At 38.2% G+C, this 18,175-nt stretch overlaps 1 protein-coding gene across 1 annotated transcript in view; it reads left to right on the top strand.

Moving 5' to 3' along the window:
* Nucleotides 1–18,175, top strand: part of LOC105069853 (sperm-associated acrosin inhibitor) — a 319,348-nt gene that overhangs the window by 5,924 nt on the left and 295,249 nt on the right. The gene's annotated exons all lie outside the window — the stretch shown is intronic.

The raw sequence follows: 18,175 nt of genomic DNA, 5'->3' as shown, positions 1-18,175 counted from the left end.
TGACAAATAGGTTTTGTCTTCCATGCCAAATCTGACGGGCAGGGTATGCTTGGATTACTATGTTGATAAAGCTTTTTGAGGCCAAATCCAGCTCTGTAGAGTATACTACCGTTGATCACTGATGTCAGGTGTGGGCATGGGGAGAAGCAGGAGGACTGGGTGTGATAGTTTCCATCTGTGGGTGAGGTGTTTCTCGGTGGGAGTTACTGTTGGCATTTTGAGTGGGTCGGCTCTTGACTGTATGGGACTGTCTGTTGCATTGCAGAGCTTTCATCCACTGAATGCTGGCAGTGCCACTCCACTCACTGACACGCAAAAGTCAAATCCCCATGTATTATAACTGCCTCATGTGAGAACAGTACTGCTCTACTTGAAAATCATTAGGTTTGACTATGAGTGACTTGACTTGCATTTGCCTGAAGATTGAACTGGAGCTTCTTAAATTCTGTAAGACTAACAGGAAAAAAAAATGAGGATTTTTTTCTTTTAGAACCTGAGAACAGACTTGCCACCAGCAAGGGATAGGAACTGAGGATGAGGATGGGACTGAAGAGTCTTTAGTAAAGGGAAGAAGATGCTTATTAGAGATAGGAGGCAGGTAGAACCTGACAGCGGGTGATTAATATGTCATCCCTGGTTGAGGAGAGGGAAGAGGGAGCCTCAGCTGTTGGGGGAGGGGTATCCTGTTAAACATCAGTGTCGTTTGGGGTACCCTCATCCCATGTTAGGGTTCCCTCATCCCATGTTAGGGTTCCATGGTCTTTAGGTGTTTCCTTAGGTCATAGTGTTGTCTTTTTATGACAGTTCTCAGGGAGCTGCCCTCTACTGTGACTCTGTACCTCTGAATCCACTGAATAATATCAGCCACCTAAAATTATTTTTGGAGCAAGGTAGCATATGAGTTAATGAGTGAATAAGTAAATGAATAGAATATTCCCTCCCTTTCATTTAAGGGTTCAAGTATCACTTATTTTCATAGTCTTCCTACCCCTGTCAATGCCCCTACAGAGAGAAGTGAGAAAAGAGAGTTTGAACAGGCATGATGTTGCCACTTTCAAGTTTTGCATTTGTCAAAGACCAGTAGGAATACTTCAGTTGAACAAGTTGGGTTTATTATTCATCACTGTGAGGGAGAACGCACATGGAAGCCATAGGGTATCTCAGTAAGAGATTAGTAGGAAGGAATTATTGTAGGATTTGAGATTATTGGGTTAATTGGGGGAAACTTTTTGAAAGACTTTGCTTTGGATTGGTTGCCCTCAGGAAGTGAGGGTAATTCTATGATGTGGTATCTTAAAAAGTCTTCTTTAGAAGGAGGGAAGATAGGCACAGGCTAAGGCTGTAATTGGTAAGGAAGCAGCAGTCACTCATACTAGCCTAGATGGAGGAATGTATGTTTGTGTTTTGCCAAATTAATCCATAATTATGGAGTAATATTGTCTTTGTCTTGATTTGTCATGGTTACAGAGCAGCTTTGTCTGCTGTTAATGTTCTGTGAAATTGTTTATGTTGACTAGAACACCAAGTCCTCGCTGTGAGTAGGAGGCCAAACTATAGCAATGCCAAAGTCAGCTCCTGGATGTCATGGGTTGTTTTTCTCTTTCTCACATTTTATCATGTTTTTAATAATCATTTGTTTTCTTGCTCCCTTGCTTGACTGCAAACTGCACAAGGACACAGACGTATTTTCATTACCATTGAGGACCCAGAATCTAGCCAAATCTCTTAGTTTCATGAGGACTGCATAAATGAATTGTCCAAATAACCTGTTAAACTGTGAGTTGCTCAAAGTCAAAGGTCACTTCCTATTCAGCCGTATATTTTTAGAAACAAACACAATTAAGGCGCATCTCATTAACTGTATCTTCAGTTAAAGAGGGGATTTCCATAGGATAAGATTTAGTGATTTTTTTAAAAATAAGGAAATATAATGAATTCATCTTTTTGAAGGAAGGATGGTGCACAATTCAAATAGGTTCACTCATGATGAACGAAGGAAAATCACTTCATGTTTCAGGTGTTTTGGTCTTTCTGCATTTTCCACTGTGTTGAACTTCTAGAGTGAGGTTCAAAGCTCTAAGGGAAATTAATACAAATATTTAGTGACTATCTGTATTAAATACAACCTTTCTTCCTCCTACTTAGTTGTACTATTACAGGGATTTTAAGTGAATACAGTTCTTGATTTGTAAACTCCTGACTTACAAATATCCCATACAAAGATTTGCCTCTCTCCTCACTACTTCCTTCACTCTGGAGACCCTTCTAACCTTGTAATCACGGTGAAAAATTATTAGAGCTTTTAGCAAAGGTGTAAACTTGTATGTTAAGAAGTAGGGGAGGGACCCTGAGGAAACCCTGGGAAAATCTTTTTACTTTTCTCCAGAATTATCTTACTTGTAAAACAACCATAATTAATGTGTGCCTACTGAGTTCAGCTCTTTGAGAGTCACTGTAAAAGTGCTCTATGAACTTCAAACAGGAAGAATTCTTAATGTGGGGGACAAAGAGCATAATGGTCAAGAACAGGATAAAGATAACTGGAAAACGTAAGTGAAAATATTTATCTTATTCAGCAGAAATATAATAACAGCAGCAAGCCAATTACTACATTTCGTGATAAATTATAGTCAGTGGACTTTTGCAGTTGCATTTTTCATGAAGAAGTGGTCCATTAAAAAAAATTAACAATTGCCACATAGGAGCTACTGTGAAATAATAAAAACATTGTTCATCTTCTGTAACTGTACTTCCTATTTGACTTGGGCAGAACAATTCTTTGGAGTCCTTTCTTGTTATGTATAAAAACGGAATATTCTCATCCCTGCCTACAATTCCATATTGGTATGGATTTCATAGGTGCCCTGTTTAGGAAAATACTTGCTAAAAGCTATAGCAGGCTTTTAATTATATACCTGTGTTATCTAAAGTAATAGCCTGAGAGTAATAGTATCTTATTTTTTCCCTGTTTTCCTGCACCTAGCACAGTGTTTGGAAATTACTAGGTGTTTATTAAACATTCGTGAAACAAAAGGGTAAACATGAAAGATTGTTTTGAAAAATTCGAAGACTCTGGTCAAATATAAGATTCTAATCAAGATAATGCAAAATTAAGCTTGAGGGCTCTGGATGTCAGATTCCTGGACTTGTTTTTTGGTTTCTCCCCTCATAAGCCATGATATCTCGTGTGTGTGTGTGTGTGTGTGTATGTGTATGTGTATGTATATGTTTTTATTGACATATAGTCAGTTTACAATGTGTCAGTTTCTGATGTACAGCATAATGCTTCAGTCATTCATGAACATGCATATATTCATTTTCATATTCTTTTAAACTATAAGTTACTAAAAGAGATTGCATATAGTTCCCTGTGCTATACAGTATGCACTTGTTTATCTATTTTATATATGGTACTTAGTATTTGAAAAATCTCAGACTCCCAATTTGTCCCTTCCCACCCTCTTCTCCCTTGATAACCATAAGTTTGTTTTCTATGTCTGTGAGTCTGTTTCTGTTTTGTAAATAAATTTGTCTTTTTTTTTTTTTTTAAGATTCCACATACAAGTGATATCATGTCGTATTTTTCTCTCTTTCTAGCTGACTTCACTTAGAATGACACTCTCCAGGTCCATCCATGTTGCTGCAAATAGCATTATTTTATTCTTTTTTATGGCTGAGTAGTATTCCATTATATAAATATACCACAACTTCTTTATACAGCCATCTGTCAATGGACATTTAGGTTGTTTCCATGTCTTGGCTATTATAAATAATGCTGCTGTGAACATTGGGGTGCATGTATCTTTTTGAATTAAGGTTCTCTTTGAATATATGCCCAGGAGTAGGATTGCTGGATCATGTGGTAAGTCTATTTTCAGTCTTTTGAGGATCTCCATACTGTTTTCCATAATGGCTATACCAAACTACATTCCCACCAGCAATGTAGGAGGATTCCCTGCTCTCCATAGCCTCTCCAGCATTTATCCCTTGTGGACTTCTGAATGATGGCCATTCTGACTGGTGTGAGGTGATACCCCATTGTAGTTGTGATTTGCATTTCTCTGATAATTAGCGATATTGAGCATTTTTTCATGTGTCTATTGGCCATTTGTATGTCTTCGCTGGAGAATTGCTTGTTTAGGTCTTCTGCCTATTTTTGGATTGCATTGTTTGTTTTTCTTATTATTAAGTTGTATGAGGTGTTAATATATTCTGGAAATTAAGCCCTTCTCAGTCTCATCTTTTGCAAATATTTTCTCCCATTCTGTAGGTTCTCTTTTTGTTTTACTTATGGTTTCCTTTGCTTGCAAAAGCTTATAAGTTTAATTAGGTCTGATTTGTTTATTGTTGCTTTTATTTGTATTGCCTGGGTAGACTGCCCTAGGAGAACATTACTGAGATTTATATCAGAGAATGTTTTGCCTATGTTTTCTTCTGAGAGGTTTATTGTGTCTTGTCTTATATTTGAGTCTGTAAGCCATTTTGAGTTTTTGTGTATGGTGTGAGGGAGTATTCTAACTTCACTGATTTATATGCAGCTGTCCAGTTTTCCCAACACCATTTGCTGAAGAGACATTCTTTACTCCACTGTATATTCTTGCCTTCTTTGTCAAAGATTAATTGACCAAATGTTTGTGAGTTTATTTCTGGGTGCTCTTTTCTGTTCCATTGATCCATATGTCTGTTTTTGTGCCAATAGCATGCTGTTTTGATTACTGTAACTCTAGTAATAACCCATGATATCTTGAATGAGTCCCTACATTCTCCAAACCTCAATTTCATCATCTATAAAATGGGAGTCAGTACCAATACCTACTTAATAGAAGTGTTTTGAATATTGAATGAGAGAATTCCTAAGTAGCACCAAGCACAGTGCCTGGCATATAATAAGCATTAAATTAAAACCAGAGATTGACACATTGTAATTGACTGTACTTAAATTAAAAAAAAAAACTAATAAAAATCAGGCATATTTAGAAGTTTTTAAGAGTCCCACCATGTATTCTTTCTAATATTTTATATTTTGGTATATATGTAATACATACATTTTCAAAAATTTGATCATACTGTGTACACATCATTTTATATCCTTACATTCCCCCCCTTTTTTTTTAAATTTAACATTGTGTCATGATTATTTGTAGAAAACTTAATATGTAAGGTCCAGTGGGACTTTTTTTTTAATCGTGTATGATTTAAAAAGGATGAGCCTTTAAGCAAAATGTCCAGCCAGAGGTTTTTGATGTTCTCAAGCAGATAAACCTTCTGGCTGCCCCAGAATGCAGAAACAAAGTACCAGGTAGAACCTGAACTGGAGCCTGAAGGATGCAGGGAGGCACATGTGCAGTTAGTGTACAAATGTAGATGTGTGCTTGGCCCTTAATCTTATCTTGTGCAAGCTCTGGCCCCACATTTACAATGTCTTGATAACCTGAAAAGAAAGCAACTGTAGGCTAAAGAAGATACATGTGAAAGTTGGTGACTCAGCTCATTCTTAGGTATGAAATCTCTGTGAAATTGCTAGGCATAAGAAGCAGAATGGATTTCGCAAGTGGCCTGGGACAAGAAGAAAGTTGGCAGTAGAACATAGGTGTACTAAACATCAGGGAGAGGCATGGACAAGGAAGTTTAAATAGCAGTACCGCCCTGGGAAAAGGAGCAGGTTTTATTTGAGGAAACTGTACTTCCCTTCAGTCCTACCATTGTCTTTTGAGATGCTAAGAACTACCTGGGGATGAAAACTTTGGAAAATACTAAACTTCTAGCCAGTAAATTCAGAGGGTGTTGGAGCATTTATATTTGTAGCATTACCATAAACAGTGACACAACTGCTTGCCCAAACTGCTTCCCAGGAAGTATTCATTACAGATATTCTATAAATTATTGAAGTCATCTATTATAACACTTATTTCCTGTTGCATGTTGCTCTTTAGAACTATTATGCTAAAGAGATCTATATATTATCCTTTGATAACACCTTTAAAACTTGCTGAAGGACCCAGAATAGTCAAAACAATTTGAAAAACAGCAAAGTAGAAGAATGTACCCTTCCTAATTGCAAAACTTGCTGCAAAACTACAGTAATCAAGACTGTGATACTGGCATAAGGATGGAAATATAGACCAATAGCATAAAACTTAAATAAACCCTTACTTATATTTATGGTCAATTGATTTTCAACAATACAGTGGAGAACAGTTTTCAACAAATGGTGCCAAGACAACTGGATGACCATGTACAAAAAGTGAAGTTGGACTTTTGTTGAAGTTCCCCAACCTCGTACGATATACAGAAATTAACTCAAAATGTATCAAAGACATAAGTATAAGAGCTAAAAATTGTAAAACTCTTGGAAGAAAACTCAGGAGTAAACCTTCACAACCCTGAGTTCATCAGTGGTTTCTTAGATATGACAACAAAAGCATAAGCAACAATAAATAAACTGGACTTCATCAAAATTAAAATCTTCTGTGCTTCATAGGACACCATTAATAAAGTGAAAAGACAGCCCCCAAAATGGGAAAAATATGTGCAAATCAATAACCGATTAAATACAATAAATTGTATCCAAAATATATAAAGAACACTATAACTGAACAATAAAAAGGTAAATAATCTGATTAAAAAGTGAGCAAAGACTTTGAATAGAGATTTTTCCAAAGAAGATACACAAATGGATAATCAGTCCATGAAAAGATATCAAACATAATTCCTCACTAGGGAAATTGAAATTATAACCATGAGATACCACCTCACACCCATTAGGATGGTTATTATATATATATAAAAAAAGATGGACACTAACTCATTTCTGGTAAGGCTGTGGGAAAATTGGAACCCTCACACGTTGCTGATGGGATTGTAAATTGTTGCAGCTGCTTTGGAAAACAGTTTGACAATCCCTTAAAATGTTCAGACATAAAGTTACTATATGACTCAGAGATCCCACTCCTAGAAATGTATACCCAAGAGAAATGAAAAGATATGTCCACACAAAACATTGTACATGAATGTTCACAGAAATGTTATTTCTAATAGCCAAAAAGTGTAAACTACCCAATGTCTGCTAATGGACAGATGGATTAAAAAAAGCGGTATAGCCATACAATAGAATATTAGCCATAAAAAGGCATGAAGAACTGATACATTCTACAATATGGATGAACCTTGATAATCTTATGATCAAGGAAAGAAGCCAGAAACAGAAAGTCACATATTGTATGATTCCATTTATATTGATTGTCTAGAAGAGACAGATCGATAAAGATAATATAAACTAGTGATTGCCAGGTACTGGGGGGGGATGGTAGAATGGATACAGGTTTATTTTTGATGGAAATTATTCTGAAGTTAGATAGTGGTGATGGTTTCACAACTCTGAATGTACTAAAGACTGCTGGATTGATTATTTTAAAAGAGTAAATTTATTATTTACCCTGCTTTTAAGCTAAAAGCCTAAGGATAAATTCTTAGCACTGAGAAGTTATTTTTCATTTCCTTGAAACCTTGGGATCCTAAGAAAGTCTGAAGGAAGGATAGTAAGAGAGAGCTAGTAATAAATTTGGGAGAAGGAGTAGCAATCATCTGTACAGTTTCTCTTCCCTCTAAAGAACCTCAGTGTGTGCCATGGAATTAGGACCACCACCTTGGAGGCCTACGAGATGAGATTTTGAGAATGTCTGGAAAATACCGTTGTACTCTTTGAGGATGACTATGGTATAGGTTATGTGGTCTGAGTGAAGGAAAGAGTTGGTAAAATATGGAAGGAGAACTAGGGGCTGGTCTGAAAGCACATTTGTGGTAAGGTGACCTACTATTTCAGTTTGAGACTGTCCCACCTTAGCACTCTAAGTTTCTCATCCCAGGAAAATGCTCAGTCTCAGGCAAACCAGGTTGGTCGATCTTCTAGTTGGAAGCAACATAGCAAGGATACTGATGGCCTGCTGTGTGACTGACATTATGCTGGACCTCCTTTATGCATTATCTTTTTCACTTCTCACAGCCAACCTCCAGGTAATTACTGAGGTTAAGTTACCTGTCCTAGGTCATATAGTCTTAATAGAAGAGCTGAAATTCCAATTCAGAGTCTATAGGATCAGTTTCCACTCTGAACCACACACCCAATTCTGACAGACTGAGCCAGTACAAGAAGTGATAAATGTTTTTTAAAAAATTACCTATAAAGAAAGAGTTAAGTTTAGAAATGCTTTTTAATGCCCATTACCACACCCATTCTCCCTAGAACTCACTCATACAATCATTTATTCATTCCTTCAGTAAGTGCTTAATGGTACTTAAGTTGTGCCAGACACTGTTAAGTGTTCGAAATAAACCAAAATCTTGCCTTCTGACTTCATGGAGCTTATGTTTAGTGAAAGGTCAAAAATAAAGACACAGAAAATAACATATTTTGAGTTATGATAAGAATTATGAGGGGAAACAGAAGCATATTAACTTGGAAAATATCAGAGGTAAATCTAGGTAGGATAGTCAGCGAACGCATCTGTAAGGAAGCAATATTCACGCTGAAAACTAGATAATGAAAAAGACCCAGCCTATGAAAATCATGGGGAAAACATTCTTACAGGATAGGACAGTTTGCCCAAAGGTTCTGAAACAGGAAAGAGCTCTGTACATTTGAAAATATCTGGAAAGAGGAATCAGTGTGGTCAGAGCATATTTAGCAAGTGAAGCAGTAACTATAACCTCAGATTTGTAAAGGTTTGGAGGAGTTACTAGATTTGCCAATATCACTTAACCGCAGAGACAGGACTCGACCCAAGTCTTCAGGCTGAATGCTGTGATTTGTTGCTTTTAATTGTTGTCTTGAAAAGGATGATTTTCCTTACAGTTATGATTTTCAAACATTTTAGGAACAAAACCTTTTTATGTAAAATCTCATATTGAAACCTCATGTTCAGCACAGGCAAAGGGAGGCTTCTCTGCTGGAGTTGGAGGTGGGACTCAGAATCTCAGTTGTTTAGTCCGTGTTACCCCCATACCCCTTGGGTTCAGCCAGTAGAACTGAAACTCCAATGACATTGTTTTTAGTTTAGAGAATCACATCTTAAGGAGTTCACACATTTCCCCAAATATGTAGGAGTGTTATCAGTCAGCTACACATTAAGTTCTCAAAAGAGGATTCTGTTTTGGTTTTGATATTTTCACTTACATGTTAGCAAAGCAGTACACGCAGAAGTTAGGATAGGTAACATCATTAGAGGCACATAATAGGCTGACTCTTATGGAGCATACGCGTTTCCGCTGTACAGACTTCTTTTGATAATAACTGCATGAAAGTTCCTAAAACAAAATTCATAGGTCAGACTTTCTTAATGGCTTCTAATATAAGTACTTGGGTGTTTTATTTTGTACAGAGATGAGATAATGATAAAAATAAGTCTTTTTTTAAACTTTGAACCTGAAAATGTCTTTATCTTAAATTTAGCAGAGTCTTTGGGATTTCCACTCTGAAAGACAGCTGAGGCAATACAGCCCTGATTCTTGGCTGTGTAATAGATACCTGTGACTTGTTAGAAGGGGAGATTATTCTGGGAAATGGTAAAAATGACTACAACCACTGTCCAGGGGCCTTTGGAATCATTTTAGTTTCATCAAAACCCACCCTTTAACTCTTGTGCCTGGATCAGGACACCCTGTGTGGTCCTGCTCTGGTATTGGCCACAGTTCAGTCTCTTGAATATAAGGGAGCTGAAATAGTGAGGGAAGAAGCTACCAGGTTTGGATTTTACCACTATCTCTCCATTTTATTTTGATTCCTTCACTACTACGAGAGTTGGAGAATTCTGGCTGGTCTTAGAGGAACTTGAGTGATAGAATAATTTGTCTGCAGGCAAAAAAGAGACTTGGGAAGTTCATGAAAATTGTGTAATGAGCAGATTAGGAACGTGCTGCCACAATTCCCTGCTTTATAGGTTGAGATCACAGTTTGCGTGTGTATCCAGGTTATCAGGCCATTGCCCTGTCTACAAAACTTCAGTGGCTCCCATTACTTACAGGAGTGTTCCCACACTTCAGTCACTTGGTTCATGATTCCTTCCAAAGTCATGTGTCTTTTTTCTTTAAAACCATTTTTCTCGAATTGGGTCCCTTTTTAAACTTGACTACTCACATTAGATTCATTCTAAGCATGAATATCCATGATGTCTTGAATTTGAAGTTGTAATTATATTTTTCCTAACACACATTTAAAAAGCTATAATTGTTGCAATAAAAGATATCCATGGGCATATTCACTAAAATCATCACTAATACTATTAGAAGGTATTCAAGTCACTCTTGGGAAATACTGTTTATGTCTCTTATCTCCTAAATATTTTAATGATTAAGCCCACATAGTTTGCTCAGAAGGCTTTACCAAAGAATTGATTCTTTAGTGGGTTCCTAAAGGAAGAAATGACTTCTGAAATTGGATATAAGTATGGAAAGAAGGATAGTTTAATTAGGGGGAATTCTAATACGGAAACAAACTGGACTAGCAGGAAACCCAAAATAGTTAGCTAAAACCTAAAGTAAGAGAAGGAGAGTTCTCCTTTTAGAGAGAAAGAGGCTGGATCAAGGAGGATATGCAAAAAATTTATCCTAAGGATACTAAAAGTCAGTGCTTTCAGAAGGGAGCCTTCTCAATCAGATTTGCATTTTAAGAAAGCCCATTCTTCTGATTGTGGAGAAGATTAGTGCTGGGATTGACAAACTTTGCCCATTAAGAGCCAGGTAGTGAATATTTTCCTATTAAAAGCCATAGGTTCTCTGTTGCTCAGTTCTGTTACTGCAGCCTGAAAGCAGCCAGAGACACTGTGTAAACAAATGATTGTGCCTGTGTCGCAATAAAACTCTGTTTTCAAAAACAAGTGGCCATAGTTTGCCAACCTCTGGATTAGACTAAGTGCAAGGAGATGGCTCTTGTAATAATATGGGCAAGAATTGAGAAGGGCTTGAATGGAAACATCAGCAGTGAACTTGGAGGAAAAAGTATTAAAAAACAAAACTTAGCTTTAGTTGCTGGTAATAGATAAGGAGGAGAAAGAGCAGTAAGAGAGAGGGGTGTGTCCTGGTTTTCCTCAGAACCATATAAATTGCCATTTCTATAGATCAAAATGGTCAAATATTAGCAGTTACATGCGGTTTAATATGGGTCAACCTAAAAGAAATGCTATATGGTTAAGATTGGAAAAATCATTCTTAGGCAGGAAGTAGCAAACTTACCTCATAGTCAATGTTACCAGGATTGTTTGCAAAAAAAATATCTAGAAAAAAGGATCCAAAAAAATGTAGTGTTGAGACGTGAACAACTAATTCACCCATTAAGTAATCCCATGTAAATTAATTACCATGAAAATCATGGAAAAACTCGTGGCTCCATGCAAGCTTTATCTGGCCATGCCTGATTCCCACTGTTTCCCCCTTCTCCTCTTGCCTGAGACACTTAATGTGCCACCTGAGAATTGAACCTTAGCCCATTCCTGCTTTAATTCTGACCTTAGGCCGGAGAGATTTAAACCCAAGTTTCATCCTTTGGGACTCAGCATATCATCCACTACTGGGCATCTCACACATTGTGTGGACTCATTTTAGAGAAAAGTCTAGTTTTTGATAGTTGTCCTAGTCATCTGCTAACAGAACTCTTAGATACCTGCCTTCATTTTTTAAAATTATTATTTTCTGTCTTGAAATACTCTTTTTCCAAACTCTCTCTGCTTCTAAGGAAGCCTCTTCCTTTGTTCGGGCCTCTGTGTCAACAAGTGCTTACCCAGACTATTAACGATCCCTGTTACCTTCGTACCTTATACCCATTTCATAGCCTTGACTTCTTTCAGCTGCTGCAGCTGAGGCTTCTTGCCTCCCCTTCAGCCTGCACCATCCTGCCAGCAGATTCAGTTTGCCATCATAGACTCCCTTGTTGGTGGCATTTTGCTGGAGTTAATTAGGAAGAGATGAGCCCTCTCTTGAGCTTTGTTTTGGTAGCATCGGGTTGTACTGTAATGGTAAGCCATGTCCAAAACTGACACTTCTTTGTGTACGAGGCATTTGTGTACATTCACACACAAAATACAAGTGTGTGGCAATGTCTGGTGGACAAGGACTAGGAGGAAGCAGGAGAGAGGTTATTGATTACCAACTCAGAAACCAATTATTTGTCAAATGTTAGTTACACCCTTTATGGATCATCTCTTAAAATGTCTTGAGTCTAAACCTGTCTTTGGCAGAATTCTTGGGATGTTAGAAAATGAATTGAACCACTGATACTCATTTTAGTTGAGGCCTTGAATTCTGTATCTCTGAGAGAAACTTCAAAGTTTCACAAATCTCTACATCTAAAAACTAGTTACTGTCGGCTTGTTACTTCCCTTAGATTAATTGTTTACCCCGTCCTGAGATTCTTTGATAAATCCTTACGTGTGAAATAGCCAAAAGCCAGGACAGCCACAAAGAAAGTTTTCATCTTTTCCCTAGGGAACAGTGTGATTCAGCCACAGGAGTTCTTTCAGTTAAAAGTTTGATAGCAACTTCTAAGGCTCAGTTCTCTTGCTCCGAGGGCTGTGGTTCCATTATGAGAACCTCAGACCCCATTATGAAGTCACTTGGCGAACAATCTGTGACACTGAGGGTGAAGTCACCAGGTCTCTGAAGACCAAGAAGACTTACAGGGGGAACTGTTTAATTCTTGACAGGCTATGGAGCTATGGCATGATAGCATGCCTTAACATTGTTTTGTTTGATTGTCAAATTATTATTCAGTTTCATAGAAATATATATATACACACATTTTTTAACTAGCTAGAAGAAACAAATGTGAAAAAGATGAACTTCATGAGTAATTCTGGGAAACTATTTCAAAATTTACGTATCTGCCTTTAACACCTGCTCCCCTCGACCCAAAGATTCTGATTCAGTAGGTACAGAGTGTGACTCAAGCCATATAACACATGGGGGGAGGGAGGGTATAGCTCAGTGAAAGAGTACAGTGCTTAGTATGCACAGGGTCCTGGGTTCAATCCCCAGTACCTCCCTTAAAAATAAACAGATAAGCCTAATTGCCTCCTCCCCTCAAAACAAAACAAAACAAAACAACCCCCCTAACCAAAAACAAACGAAAAAAAAACCACAAGAAATAAAAGACCTAACACAAACACACACACTTAAGTGCATGGTGATGTCTGATTTACCTCTTTAATTGAGAACCAATGGATTAGGAGACCACAATTTTCTACTAAAGAAAATCTGGGCCCTTTACTCCCTTACTTCTTGAAGGCAGTTGTTCTGTTCCGTTAGGTCAGTCTCTTTATTCTTTATTATTACCATACTCATTCCTACTTGCCTAGTCGTAGCATCTACTATCTCATATTTAGTATAAAACGTATTAAAGAAATAATCAGGAGGCATGCATAGAAACTCAAGTCCGTTATGTGTGATTTCTGCCATAAAACCTGGCTTGCATAACAAGGCAGGGTCCTGAAGTTCGTGAAAAATCAGTAATTCTGTACTGAGGGTTGTGTTATGACCAAGTGCAGTGGGGCTTACTTCAGATTGTTACCAGAACAAAGACATGAGAAAATCAGGCCTAACTCTGAAGGAAGGAAGTCTTATTTTAAAAATACCATCAGTTCTGAGATTTTCCCAGAACTTCTTCCTGGGAAATTTGGCTCCAGAGCTCACCAACCTAACCACTGCGTTATTTAGCATTTTGGCCCGTCATAAAGAGCTCACTGAGGACAAGGATCATCTTACTCATCATTGCATCTTTGGCCGCTAAGAATTGGTTAAAAGACTGTGTGTATTAAAACAATATTCTAAACACTCAGGTTGCTTAACAGTGAAACAGGCTGCTTTATGGAGGCCTGAATTCTGCATCTTCAGGTTATCCAGGCAGGAACAAAAGTTGAATGACGATTTCTCAGAGATATGGAATAAGATTCCTCTCTGAATGAAAAAATTGAAGGAAAAGATCTTCGGTCTTTTTCAGGCTCCGTATTCTATGCTTCTATGGTTTTTTGATAGTCATAAAAGTGCATTTTCGCAGTGTCTTCAGGCAACTGTGAGGTGACAGTATCTGAGAATTCTCTGGGCAGAGGGTAATCGTGGGCCTGCTGTTGCCTGGGGCAGGAGTAGGTCAGCACTGAAAAGAGAGGCACTGAAGACCCATGCAAAGCAAAGGCGAAGGGACAAGAGGCAAGTGCTGTTCTCTCGTGGGCTTGAAGAGACCAGGGCACTGCGGTGAAGTCAAGACCCATGGCCTAGCAGTGTCTGCCCAGCCTCCTGCACTTGCATTATATTCAAGCAAGAGAATTCATCTTGATTGTTAAATTATCTCTTAGTGATTCTGGATGTTAAAGCATGCTAGAAGCTTTTGCTGTGCTGGGAGAAGGGAGACAGTTCATTTAGGAAAAGAAAGCTTAGAGCCAGAAAGTAAAAATAGGGGTACAAGACCTCATACCCCTCAGGGATACCACCTGTACTGCTGGTCTGTATTTTAAGATACTAAAGGTCAGAAGAGCTTGTTCAAACTCACAACCATGACAAATGTAGATTCTTCTGGATGGAGTAATTCATTAAAAGGGCTTGTAAGATCCAAAGGAGTCAGCATTACCAAAATGCTACCTGGGTTCCTATAGTACCTAGTAGTTTTCCAAGCATATTCTAATAACAACAGTTACAACATTTGTATAATTTAACATTGTTAACATTGTCGTATGTCCTAGGCACTTCCATATTTTGTCTGTTAACCCTTGTAATATTTTTGAAAAGTAAGTATCACTGGTACCATCTTTAAACCTTTGCAGAAGGGAGTCCTTTGCCCTGGACTCCAAGGTTCTCCAGCCCTCCCTTTCCCCATAGCGCTAGGAGCTTACAGGTCAAAGACATGCCTTGCCTACACTTGTAATCTCTTTCTGGACTATACTTTGGAACCATCAACTCCTGAATTCCCTTCCAAAGCAGACTTGATCCACCTTGCAGGGCCTATGTAAATTTCTTCCTCAGCTCCAATCTCCAAGGCAGTCCATGCTGCTCAGGTGCACACCCTACCCAAGGGTGTAGGGTGTGGTCAAGGGGATGCTGTTTACCGGGGTGTGGGTGAAGTTTGGACATGCAGGCTTTGGTGTGCAGGCCCATTTGCACAAGGATCTTCATGATGCAGAACAGAGCTATGCGTGGGAAGAGCAGGCCAGCAAAGGAACCAGTGACTCGGCAGCGCCACCTTCTGCCATGACACCATATTCCAGTGAGTAACTCTAAGGAGTCTGAGAATTTTAAATTTCAGTGTGGCAATGAAGCTATTATTTGCCAAGATAGGAGGATACAATTTTATTTAAATGTGAGTTAGCTATAAATTTTAAATAGTTCGGCTAAATAAATTATAGACAAATAGTACATGGGCTTAAATTTTAGTTTTTGCTCTGAGCCTCCAAATATTACACATGGGCTCAGAACCCATTTACAACATGTGTTAACCCCAAGATGACAATGACTGGCTTATTGTCATAATGAGACTAGATCTGAGACCAGCACTCTCTGACGTGAATGCCTTTGCCCTTTCCACCACACCATGTTCCCTCTCACATTAATTCTGACATGATCCTCATTTCAACTCTATGAAGCAGAGTTACTTCTATTTCCATTGTTGCCAGTTGATGAGGACTCTGACTCAGAGAGCTGAAATGTCTGGTCCATGGTCCCATGGCACAACCAGTCCTTGAGCCATCTTTGGCTCAGTTGGTCCCCTCAGACTGTTAAGTATTGTTACAGGGCATGCTCAGATGATGGGAATATTTTCCAAGAATGTTTAACTTGTAAAAGAGAAGACTGAGTATGATCCATGAAAGTCATTTGAAATCTTTGATAGTCAGTGAGAAGAAGAAACAGACTTGGTCTGTGGGCCCTGTGAGGCAGAACTAGAACCAAGGTTAGAAGCTAAAGGGAGAGATAGGGATTCAGCATACGGAAGAACTTTCCAACCATTAGAAGCTTTCAGTTGTGTCCATGTCACGTTGATGAATTCTCCATGGCTAGAGGTGTCCAAGCAGAAGCTGTAAGGGGTGTTATAAAGAGGATTTCTGCATTCATTATCTGGATGCCTTTGGTGTTCTGTGAAGTCCTAGAAATTCAGAATTCCAGTACTCTAATATTATAACCAAATGGCTTTAAAAAAGTTTATTTATTTTTATTGAAAGTATATTCAGTTTATAATATGTCAATTTCTGGTGTACAGCATGTTTCAGTCATACATATACATACACATATATATATTCCTTTTCATCCTTTTTCATTATATATTACTACAAGGTATAGAATATAGTTTGCTGTGCTATTCAGTATAAACTTGTTGTTTATCTATTTTAAACATAGTAGTTAGTATCTGCAAATCTCAAACTCTCAATTTATTGCTTCCCACCCTCCTTCCCCCCACATAACCATAAGTTTGTTTTCTATGTCTGTGAGTCTTTCTGTTTTGTAAATAAGTTCATTTATGTCTTTTTTGTAAGATTCAAAATATGAATGATATCATATGGTATTTTTCTTTCTCTTTCTGGCTTACTTCACTTAGAATGACAATCTCCAGGTCCATCCATTTTGCTACGATGGCATTATTGTTGTTTTTTTTTTTTTTTTTTTTTTGGTGGTGGGGAAGGTAATTAGTTTATTTCTTTATTTTGATGGCAGTGCTGGGGATTGAACCCAGGACCTCATGCATGCTAGGCAAGCACTCTACCACTGAGCTATAACCTCCCCCTCAGATGGCATTAGTTTATTCTTTTTTATGGCTGAGTAGTATTCCATTGTATAAATATACCACAACTTCTTTATCCAGTCATCTGTCAATGGATATTTAGGTTGCTTCCATGTCTTGGCTGTTGTGTATAGTGCTGCTGTGAACACTGGGGTGCATGTGTCTTTTTGAATTAGAGTTCCCTCCAGATATATGCTCAGGGGTGGGATTGCTGGATCACATGGTAATTCTATTTTCAGTTTTTTAAGGATTCTCCATACTGTTTTCCATAATGGCTGCACCAAACTACATTCCCACGAAGTGTAAGAGGGTTCCCCTTCCCCACACCCTCTCCAGCATTTATTCTTTGTGGACTTTTTAATGATGGCCATTGTAACTGGTGTGAGATGATGCAACTGACATGAGCTTAATTTCCAGAATATACAAACAACTTAATAACAAAAAAACAAATAACCCAATCCAAAAATGGGCAGAAGACCTAAACAAGAAATTCTCCAGTGAAGGCATACAAATGGCTAATATAGGCACATACAAAAATACTCAATATTGCTTATTATCAGAGAAATGCAAATCAAATGGCTTTTAACTGAAAACCGGTTCCAGGGTAAGTGGAAAAATCCAAGCAGCTGCAGGGGTTGTATGGGGTGTCTTCAGTTCACTCCCTGCTTCACCCTGCTCTGTGCCCTCGGACACTAATCGTTGTGGAATCTATCACAGGGCTCTTTGCCCTGGAGCTACTGGTTAATTCATCCAATGGGGAGTGCAGGCAGAAGATCAAGGAGGGAAGCTCCCTCCCTGTAGGGTCCGCACAAACTACTTTTCCCTCCATGTGTCAGGTTCTGTCAGGCCATCCTCTCTACATAAGCCTCCCTCTTTCTGGTCTCCTTCTGTTTCCCCTGCAGGCATAGGGATGGTAATGGTCTACTGCTGTCACTAGCTCCAGGTTACCTGTTACACTGTTACCTCCTCACTGTGCCCACATCGTAGTAAACAGTCCCTTAATTCAACTCTTCTCAAAGAAGAGGTGGTTTGAAATAACGTATAATGCATTCTAAGCACAAGAGGTAAACCACTTTCTTTTCCCACTTGTAAAAATTCAAATTTATTTATTACTTGCTTCATGGAGAGATAATAAAGACAAATGATGGATACTATGTGTTTGAACATTTGCTTAGCTCAGACTTCACTATTATGACTTAAATAACTTGCTCCTATTATCAACAATTTTAAAGGGAAGGACTACAACCCAAGAATATCTTAGTGACTAGTGTAATGCAGTAAAGAAAATTAGCTTTCAAAGTTTACCACACTCAATTAATATCCTGTAAGGCATGATTTTATTAATTTTTATTTTCAAGGGAATCAAAAGAATTTATAAACTTTCTTTTATCCTGGATTATTATTTTTTTAATTTTGGCAGGGGATGAG

This window comes from Camelus bactrianus, chromosome 3 (assembly GCF_048773025.1).
Source record: "Camelus bactrianus isolate YW-2024 breed Bactrian camel chromosome 3, ASM4877302v1, whole genome shotgun sequence".
Classification (NCBI taxonomy): domain Eukaryota; kingdom Metazoa; phylum Chordata; class Mammalia; order Artiodactyla; family Camelidae; genus Camelus; species Camelus bactrianus.
Note: the sequence above shows the minus strand (reverse complement) of the source record. Positions and strands in the feature narration are given on the sequence as shown.